Consider the following 9,133-nt stretch of genomic DNA (forward strand, 5'->3'; position numbering starts at 1 on the left):
TACACTCAAGCGCCCTATTAATATACAATGGGAGTTGGTCTCGGCCCTGTCAGCCGGGAAAGACAACTCATTGGCATGCAAGTGTTTACAAATAGCTTTCCTGTGTCCTGTTTGAGGGCAACGCTTATAGTTTGTGACCAGGGGTCTGTATGTTTGGATGGATGGTGGCAGGATTGTTGTGTTTAAGAAGAAGCTTGAACTTGTCTCAAACCGCATCTTCTTCAAACCCTGTCTGCTTACAGATGAACTTTTGTTCTGGTCGGAGGTTGGCTTGCAGGTGAATGTTATTGTCCATCTCGATCAACTTTCATCAGTAGAGAACAGGTCAAAACTCGAAAAGTAAAGATGACCTCATCTTCAGGGTGTAAGCGAGACTTCTTCGGTCAAAAAGTTACACCTGCCCTGACAAACTCACTGATACCATCACATGGCTAAAGACTCAATAAAAGAGAATACCACAGATGGCCAATGATCATGGAGTGACTCACTGTCATCAAATACAAAAGAACACTGTGTGTCCCTCCTTGTCCTCCGCCCCACAATTCAAACTTTCAACGTCACATCGTCCCATCACTTCATCTGTCCTCCTATTCCCCCACCCCCATGGCCCCTCCCTGAGCATGAGTAAGCCTGCTTCAGCCCGAAGGCAGCATCAAAGCCTATAATGAAAGTGTCCATGTATTATTGACGAGGGGGTGTACAAGACCGAGAGGATTGAAGGGGTTCTGGCCTTGCGTGACCGGTCCCATCTCAAGGTCCTCGTCCCGATGCTTCCTGGAAGTGACATGTGTAAGGAAGTGATTGGCAAGTGCTGGGTTTGGTTGAGGGGTGAAGGTGGAGGCAGGTGAAAAAAGGTGTGAGTAACAAGTGCGATCATCAGAGCAGAGTGCGTGACGACTGAATATGCAGAGTGATGGAGGAACGTAGCGGGAGGATGAGCGTGGCTCACTCACCAAAATGCTCATGCGCTCTGTCTCTCTCCGTCTCTCTCTCTGTGTGTCTGTATATCTCTCTCTCTGAGAGCTTACTGTTCGGGGGGGGGGGGGGGGGGGGGGGGGGGTTGTTCTCCAGCACCTCACGTGGGCCGCTGTTTAACATTTAAACAGAGGGGGAAACGATACCTACAACAGTAGTGAGATTCACAGGTGTACGTGTGTTTAGACAGTGACGATAGCAGGAGAAGGAGGGAGATCGGTGGGAATCAAGAAATGACCTCTTCATACCTGCGCTTTACTTACGTTTGCCTAAGAATGGGCATTCAGTCAGTGTATTGTTTGAATTCTTAAGGAAGCCAACACTGATTGAACTGAGTTCACACATCTCTATCCTTCTCACTCCCTCTCACGCAAAGCAACCTCAGTGTTCCCCGGTGGCCTGAATGGCCACTCTCGCTCTATCCTAGTAGCAGGAGTTCAAGCTGATTTGCTATTCCTCCTTAGCAAGCCACATTTAATTTTTAATCCTATTTAAGCCAACTGGAAATAGTATTTTGCAACAGTGAAACCACCGCATGCATTATGGATGACTTGTCTTTGCTAATGCATTGGGAATGTTTAGCAGCAGAAGGAGAGGCAGAGTGATGCATGGGAAAACCCTGTGGGCATTGTGGCGCTAGGACCGGATGACCTGCCACACACAGAGAGAGAAGAAGGGAGAGAAAGAGGGGGGTGAGACAGAAAGAAAGAGTGAAGACACAAGATAGGAGAGAGAAAAGAAGGGTGGAGAAGAGATGATAGGGTGGCAGAGAGATGAAATGGGTGTATCAAAACGAGAGGAGGGAAGGAAGACAATGATTCCCAGTAGAAATTAACTGGCACAGAGAAAGGGGGATGGGAAAGTGATGGAAAGATGGCGAAGGGATAAAGGGGAAAGATTCAACAGAAATGGAGAGAGAATGATTGGCAGACGAGCACAAATGAGAAGGTTGGGAAAGAGTCCGAGGCAAAAACAGAGATCGAAAAAGAGATACTGTTGGAGAAAACACAGGTAGAACAGGGTGTCGTAAAAGATCGAGGGATAAGGGAAGAAAAGAGCAGAAGAAAGAGAGGAAAAAGTGTCCCTGTGCAGCCCAGCTGAACGTAGATGCAAATGGCATGCTGATAAGGGACCATAAATTGTGTGTGTGTGTCAGAGAGACGTTTCCCTCTTCCAGGCTCTCCGTGCGTCCCTGCTCCCCTACTCTGACAGATGCACACATAGGTCATCTGTCTCTACAACCCCCATGCACACAAACACACACACACACACACACACACACACAGGGATGAATTGCAGCTTAGAAAAGGCCCAGACAATATCTTAATCCCAGCATTCTTTTGTCTTCCTTTTCGATTCTCTCCTCAGGTGTAGGACTGTGGCCTAGAAACTTAAAATGAAAGGATGATTACCGAAGAAAAAGAAAGGAGAGAACACAACCAAGACAGAGAAAGAGAGAGAGTGGCCGGTGTTGTCGCACGGCCGTCCCAGACGGAGTTGTTAATTCTGGGGGCCCCCTTCACCTTCTCCCTCCTCTCCATCCACCCCTCCTCCTTCTCCCTCCTCTCCACCCCTCCTCCTATCTCCCCTTCCTTTTTTTCTCATTCGGCAGCAGGAGAGAGGGAACATCATTCTCTATTCTCCCAGGTCAGAGAGGGAACAATTAAGTCTGGAGGGCGCGCCGAGTGGAGCGGCGAGCCGGGCAGACAGGTGATGAATGGCCGTGTAGGCTGCAAGTGACAATATGCAGACAAGCGAGATCATTTGCAAATGGATGCAGGGAGACAGAGGGGGGGGGGAGAGATGGGGGGAGGGATAGAAAGGGAGCAAGGGGAGGGAAAAGTCAGGGGCAGGCAAGGGGGGAGGGGGGTGGAGGGGGTTAACCCCTTCCAGGCCTCCTTCCTTCCAAGAAGAAAGGGAGAAAGGGAGAGGAGGTGGAGAGAGAGAGAGAGAGAGAGAGAGAGAGAGAGAGAGAGAGAGAGAGAGAGAGAGAGAGAGAGAGAGAGAGAGAGAGAGAGAGAGAGAGAGAGAGAGAGAGAGAGAGAGAGAGAGAGAGAGAGAGAGAGAGAGAGAGAGAGAGAGAGAGAGAGAGAGAGAGAGAGAGAGAGAGAGAGAGAGAGAGAGAGAGAGAGAGAGAGATGGAGGAGATGCAAGCACCTGCCCAGGAGAGAAGCCTCATTTGTTTCTGTTGATGGAGAAGGCTTTCAGGCTCCTCTGCAGTGGTGTGAATGCAAATTCAGGAGAAGGGACCAGCGGCCAACACAAAGGGGAATATGTACTGTATCCTGGCATCTGGCTTGTCACATTGCTTTCTACATGAAAGCTTTGCAAATGTATCCTGGCCTATAGCTTACAGCACAACACTTTCATGTTACCACACCAATGTCCAGTATGGCCCAGACTCTATTTGATTCCATTCTAGTTCAAGGTATGTATAGCAGTTTATTTACACACATTCTACTTTACCCGGCTCTGCTATTCCACACCTCATTGTCTCTATTCTACTGAACTGTTTGCACTATTGTACTCAGGGTTGTACTTTTCTACTCTGTTAAAAACTGTCCTCAATTCTACTCTCTAGTTTCTGTCTTCTTCCGGCGTCGTGTATAGTGGTGTTTTATCTTGGGTGGCTAACTGGTGATCAGCATCAAATGAAGAGCCATTAGTCTAATAGTGATAGAATAAGTCTAATATCCAGGCCAGTCTGACATTAATCACGCCTTCTCATAACACGCTCGTACCAACCAATGACATCTATATTTAACGCTACCAGAGACAGACTTATACTACGCAATGAATCACCAAGCGGCAGTGTGTGTGGCCGTGGGACTCAAATGTGAATGTGGGAGCGCAAGAGTGTACCTGTGTGTGCGAGAGTGTGTGTGTTTACGAGGAAGAAGGAGACAGCAAGATAGAGAGATGGAGTTTGTGCCTGAGAAGAGGCCGTGTGTGTATGTGCATGTGTGGAAGAGAGAGAGGTGTGTGTGGAGGGGGAGATAGAGAGGAGGTGTATGTGTGTCTCAGAATCATGAATAGAGCTGTGTGGGAGTGTCAGTATGTCTCTGGTGAGGAAGTATTGCAAACTCCAGTGCACACTGATAGAGACTGAGAAAAGCAAAAAGGGAAGTGATATCAGAGAGTGCATCCAGGTCTTTAGACTTTCTGCTGCCACCCAGGAACTTATCAGAGGTACCACATTTTCTTCAGTCTGATGCGCTCCTCGTAAGTGGAACAAGTATTGGACCAACGTCTGACGGTTTTGAGTTTGGAACCCTCCTCCTTCTGTCTCTCTTTCTCACCTTTCTTGCTGTTATCCCACCCCTATCTCTCCTCCTCCATCCCTCGAGCCCCTGTCACCTCCCCCTTGCCCTCCTCTACCTTTGCCTCCTTCCTCGCTCTCCAGTTTTCCTTATCTCGCTCTACCTCTAACGCCTCCCCCTCTACCCACTCCTCAGCCCTCCAACCCCATCCCTGTGTCTCCTCTCTCTCCCTCTCCCTCTATTTCCACCTCCCCCATGCCCTCCGCGCCCCCCCCCCCTCCACACAGGTCTTAATTGACCCTGGGGTGTAAAATGAGGTGAGGACACCTCATCCCCAGTGCTCCACTTAGGCACCTGACATGTAGATCAATCACTGTGTTGATCCTAATACCCCTAACAAGGTGTGTCTGTGCTCAAAGGACATCTGCGCTCTGCCCTCCCTGCCACTGCCCCTGTCCTGCAGCCACACTTCAGGACAAACAGCCCCTCATACACACGCATATTTGCAAGTGCACATGCACACTGTTACAATCTCATACACATGCATATCCACAAGCACCCACCCACACACACAACATGGTAATCCACATGTATAGCAACATACATACACAGTTCTACACAAGCATACACACACATGCTTAAACAAAGGCATAGCCCCCCCCCCACACACACACACACACACCAGGGGTGTCCTTGTTTTGCATGTGGCTGCAATGAGGCTTGCATTGGCCCGTAACTGTCTGTGTGATGGATCTGGTGAGCTGGTGTATGTGATGGTAGCCGGAGTCACCCACCTGGTAGTCCAGAAGGAGAGCCGCAGCATGAAATATGGTGTGTTTGCCTGTGAGAGACTTGGTATGTGTCTGTTCAAGTGTTAGGAGATCAAAATAGCTTTTTAGAGTTGTGCCATTATAGCTGTACGAACTAAGATTGGTAGCAGTCATTTCGAAAGCATCGTTTCCTTGTATTATGGCAAGACTACATTACTTCAACATGTATGAATATGCATGAGACATTTATTAAACATTAGCCTGCTGCTATGATAGCTGTACTTATAATAGTCTCTGGCTAGCTAAGCTACATCTTGATTCATTTTTTCCTGGTTTCTGGATCGTTTTGAGGTTCACTCCAACGGTTGCTGAAAGAAAAACTGTAAAATAGCCCCGCCCATTTAATTAGCGTTAGACGTTTGCACACCGAATATGTTTACTGACGTTCCGAAGTGAATAAGTCATTTGAATATCCTCCCATATGCCCAGCAACTGACAAAGAGATGAAAACCCGCCCCCGCTGAAATCCAATTAGAAAAGAGACAAACTAATATGACGTTTCATTTTTATGAATAATTGCTTCCTACGAAGTCCCAGGCGGCTTAGCCTCAAGCAGATCAAACTTCTAATGCTTAAAATTGTCCGCCATTTTTTATTCATGGCATTTTATATATTTGGTTATTTCAAGATCCAAGGAAGCACTTTATTGTATTTGATGGGGATGTCTTATAATAGAATTAGCTTTTGCTGCTCTTTGTGTGAGCACAGATCTGGTCTGGGGAGGTGCCTTAACAACATTGTCTTAGATAGGTCTATGTGTAGTTATTCATACAGAGCAGTTACATGTGTGTTTCTGAACACATCTACACAACTCAAGTGTGACTGGGAAACATGTATCAAGACCTTCCTATTTGCCCACAACTGTTTTCATGTGGAAGTGCTCTCCTTAGTGTACTGTATGTGAATGCACTGTGTACTGTATGTGTGCATTTATGTGCAAGCATGTGCATGGCATTAGTCAAATGTTTGCGTATGTGCATGCTCCTTCCAGTGTGTTTGAGTGTTTTTATCAGTGTGTGTGTGTGTGTGTGTGTGTTTACATGGCTTCACATGGCCTCTGGAGAAGGGTGCTTTGAGAAGGCTGTGACCTCTTTAGAGTGGACACAATGCCCTCAGCTCCGTGCAACTTTGGGATAAGAAGTCCTGTCTGAGAGACTCCCTGAGACATAAGGGGAAGAGGGAGAGAGAGAGAGAGAGAGAGACGGAGAGGGAGAGGGAGAGGGAGAGGGAGAGGGAGAGGGAGAGGGAGAGAGAGAGAGAGAGAGAGAGAGAGAGAGAGAGAGAGAGAGAGAGAGAGAGAGAGAGAGAGAGAGAGAGAGAGAGAGAGATAAATAAACAGTAGATGGAGAGAGTAGGACATACAAATCAAGGAGAGAAAGCAGGACTGAGAAGAAGAGATGAGATTGTGTCCTTTGGTTTTCTCTGTAGATGAGTTTCGATTGACCGTTACATTAGTAATGGTGAGATATCGAACTACAAGTGGAACGTAAGACAGCCTAAACAACACCAGGTGACTCCCCCTGTGACACAGCTCTGAGTAAGAAAAAAGTAAGCATCTCTCTTTTTCCCAAGCTTCAGGACTGAGAGAAGGCATGTCCTCTCTCCCTTCCAGGTTGAACTCTTGACATGCCTCACCGCTCCCTCGCTTTCTTTCTTTTTCTATACCCTCCATCCCTCCATTCCTCTCCCCTGATGCAGACATTCGGCCTGACAGTCAGGCTACTGGCGAAGCTGGAGAGTCCACTGTGCCACATGCCATCATGTCACACACACACACACCCTGCATACACACACACACTCCGTCCACCTGAGCGGCCATTGCCTGTCACCACGGCAGCTCCGACAGGGCCTTGCCCCTGAACCGGTCAGCGGGACAGAGGAGGAATGGAGGTGAAATGAACACACACACACTCTTAGAAAAACACACACACACACACGCACACAGGGTACTGGCGACAGGTCTGTGGTTTCTAGGTCAGGGTTGGGGGTGTGACACAGATGCGGAGGGACACAGGCACTGGCCCTTTCTCGGTGGGGCCGGCCGGGGAGAAGCAAGGCTCACCGGTGGGTGAGCGGGGACGTGAGGGCCATCAGACTTGATATGAGCTGATGTTGTCGTCTCTCACCCCTCTCTCTCTCTCCCTCTCTCCCTGAGTGACAGGCGGGCGGGCAAGAAAGGGGCCCCCACACTGTCCGGAGAGCAGAGGAGGGAATGGAAGAGAGGAAGAGAGAGAAAAACCCTATACTGGGTACGGAAGAATAATGGACTATGGAGGGATGACGACAGAGCGAAGGAGGCTGAGAACGTTTTCTGGCCTTAAGAGGAGCAAGAGCCTTTCCGACCAAGTGATCACACTCGATCCTTTAGTTACTAAACAACTAATCAGAAAACCTATACAGTTTTGGATGCTTCCGGCATGCGTATGCGTGTGGGTGTTTGGGTGTGTGTAGGTGAGAGAAGGAGGTAGAGAGGGGTCTTGCACTTCTGCTAATTCTCTTCCATTACTTGCTAATAGGACACAGCAAATAATCTCTTGTTGACATAGCTCACGCTCATTATTTCTTGATTAAGGACTTCTATTTAAGTTAGACCAAAGGGGTACACACACACACACACACACACAAATGACTCATGAATTATTTAAATTCTATGAATGTTTAATTGTACTGGGTAATTCACAACCTTCCCATAAAATAATAGGGTTATGCTTTCACAAATAGAAAAGGGAAAACAATATTGTAGCAGCTGCTGTAGAGGTGGGGCAGTTCTTCACTCAGTGAAGTTCTCACTTTTCAATTTGCCTTGTACAGCAAATTGGCTACATATCTTCTGTCTACCTCAATGCTATGTGATGATGTGTTGAAAAGTGTGTCCATAGTTTGAGTGTTCTGTACAGTATTCTGTTACTGTAACTGTTAGTGCCAGGCAGAATCTCAATATTAGAGATATTTGGCCAGCAGAGGGCAGTGGAGGACAGTTAATAAGCCACTGCTTAATTACTGTCTGTCAGATACCCAAGCAAATAGTGAGAGAGGAAAAGAAGAAAAGGATGGGACTGTTTCACTGTGTAAAGTGTGACACAGTTGACAGTTGGAGTTTCACGACACCCAAGTCAATGTATAGTTTGATCGTAATCCTGTAATATTGCGGTGCCAGGAGAATGAAGCTACATTGCATGCATAGAGTATCTGTTCTTTCCCGTTCTAGATATACTATGGACAGAGAAGGCCATTTTGAGCACAGTTTATTATCTTCCCTATCTGTGTGTTCCTACATGAGGTGCTGTGTTCAGAGGGACCCCTGAAGCCTCTTCAAGCCCTGGATAACAAATCTCCTGCTGGAACACAGGACACACCACACACGCACACACACACAGACGCAAACATGGAGGGAGAAAACTACCTCAAACACAAACACACACACTCACATGACACACACCCACACCTTCCCACACAACACATCCACACACACCCTCTCTCTGTGAGCAGGTTTGGTCTGCAGTGGTCTGGAGGCTAGGGGGATGTGACATTGAGACAGTAGATAAAGCTCAGTGACAGAAGGGCTGCTCGCTGTTCACCGACGCTGCCGCCACCTCCGCCATCGCATCAGTCCCGCCAAGCGGTGATGAATCACAGCGCTGGGCCAGAGATGGCGGAGCGGGCGGGTTGGGGGGGTGAAATGTGAAACAAGCAGATACGTCTAAGGGGGATGAGGGGAGGTGCTGAAGAGGGGGCTAGACTAAAGCCAGGGTGAGGCTGTGTCGTGGGGTGTGGGGGGGGTGCAGAGGCCATAGGCCAGACTGGAATGATGACGGAGGGAGGAGGACACAGGGAAACGGAGAAGGACCACGAGTCTGCGGGAGACAGAGAAATAGAGAAACATTGAAAGAGTGGGTGAGAGAGAGAGAGAGAGAGGGAGAGAGAGAGAGAGAGAGGGGGGGGGAGAAAGAGAGGGAGTGAGTGAGTGAGAGAGAGAGAGAGAGAGAGAGAGAGAGAGAGAGAGAGAGAGAGAGAGAGAGAGAGAGAGAGAGAGAGAGGGGGGGGAAAGAGAGGGAGTGGGTGAGTGAG

Source organism: Hypomesus nipponensis, chromosome 3, assembly GCF_054491055.1.
Source record: "Hypomesus nipponensis isolate SF chromosome 3, ASM5449105v1, whole genome shotgun sequence".
NCBI classification, from domain to species: domain Eukaryota; kingdom Metazoa; phylum Chordata; class Actinopteri; order Osmeriformes; family Osmeridae; genus Hypomesus; species Hypomesus nipponensis.